Raw genomic sequence first — 1,772 nt, forward strand, 5'->3', positions numbered from 1 at the left:
CGCCGTCATACCGGGTCGCCGCCGCGCCGCCTTGTGTCGGCCCCGCCGCCCGCTCGCTGCCCCGTCATCGCCCGGCGCCGACGTCGCCCAACTCCGGCCGCCCACCACCTCCTCCTCGTTGTCGGCGGCCGCACTGTTCTGGGGCCGAACCTCGGGAAGCGCGCCGCCTCGGATCCAGATCCGGTTTATTAGGGTTGACTTCGTCCTAGTTTTCTGTTATTTTTAGCATATTTCATCATGCCATATCTCTGCATTTGTGGCTTCGTTTTGGGCGTGTAGCATATCAAATTGTTTGTCTCGACGAGTACTTCATTTCATCCCATTGCACCATGTTCATTTGAATTCATCTTGATGCCCTAAATGTTGTTGCAAGAGTGCTATGCAATGTTAGTTTCATATTCTTATCAGAGTTTGGACATTTGTCATTTTTGCCATGTTTAATGTGTGCCTCCTATGAACTTGAGCCCTACATGTGTTTTGAAGTATGCCATGCCATCTTTACAGGGGTGTATGCCATATATTTTGTGATATTTGTGGTGACTAGCACAAGCATGCAAATTAGCTCTCATAATGTTGCTGATTTGAGGGACTTAGAAATCTTCTAAGTCTTTGCCCTATTAATATTTTTATGCCATGTATTCTTGTTGCTACAGAGTGATCCATGCCTCTTTTCAGCATGTTCAGTAAGGATGTTTTGGAGATATTGTTGTGCTCTATCCATCCATGTCTTTGTTTGCAATTATGGAGCACCCTAGCATGACTCAATCGAGCTCTACTTTTGCTACAAAATGTTCCTGGCAGATTGTTTACATGTTAAGCAATTTTGCCGAGGGTGTTGTAGTTGATCCATGCATGCTATGAGGTTGTTCTTGCCATGGTTAGCTTAATTATCATGTCTACTTGCTGGGTGTATGCTTAGTTTGTCATGCAATGCCTTGTGGTGAGTGCATCGAGCTCGTAAACATGCCTACTTAATATCTGTTTTGCCATATCACTACAGGAAACAGTTAATTTGCCGTCTGTGGATTACAGACGACAAAGACCTAAATCCAGATGGCAAAGATTTTGCCGTCAGGAAGCAGACGGCAAACTCAGACGGCAAAGATTAGCCGGAAAAATATACTTTGCCGTCAGCCTTTTGTCGAGATGACGGCAAAGATTTTGCCGTCAGTCAAAAATCAGCTTTGCCGTCAACCGAATAATTTACAGACAGCAAAGAAAAGCATCTTTGCCATCAGCCAAACGCCATCTTTGCCATCAACCTCAAACATCACAGACGGCATAGAAATATTTTTTAATCAAGTAAAAACTGAACCCACAGTGCACAAGTGAGATCAGCTATCCAATATTTCACGGGATGGTCGACGCGGTAATCAAACCCCACTACAATCTTCCTATACAATACATATTATCGATATTTCCAGATTGAAAAAAACCTAAATGATGTACCACACTAGATTATACACAATACACATTATACAATACCCAATACTACATGTCTACATCACAATACACAACAATATTACACGAATAGCCTGCAAAAAAACAATATTACATGAATATCTTCTCGATCCACTGCAGCCTCAATCTGGTGGAGACGAACACCGCTTCTTGATCCGCCACTCCTCTTGTGTAGGCCACTGTGGGACGCGCTCGATCTGGTGGCGCTGGCGCCGGCAGTGGCGGCCCCCAGTGGGCGGACGGAGCGGGCGGACGCAGGACGGAGCGGGCGGACGCAGGCGAAGGTGGGCGGACGCGGGCGGCGCGCGGCC

The sequence above is a fragment of the Triticum aestivum genome, chromosome 2A (genome assembly GCF_018294505.1).
Source record: "Triticum aestivum cultivar Chinese Spring chromosome 2A, IWGSC CS RefSeq v2.1, whole genome shotgun sequence".
NCBI lineage: Eukaryota > Viridiplantae > Streptophyta > Magnoliopsida > Poales > Poaceae > Triticum > Triticum aestivum.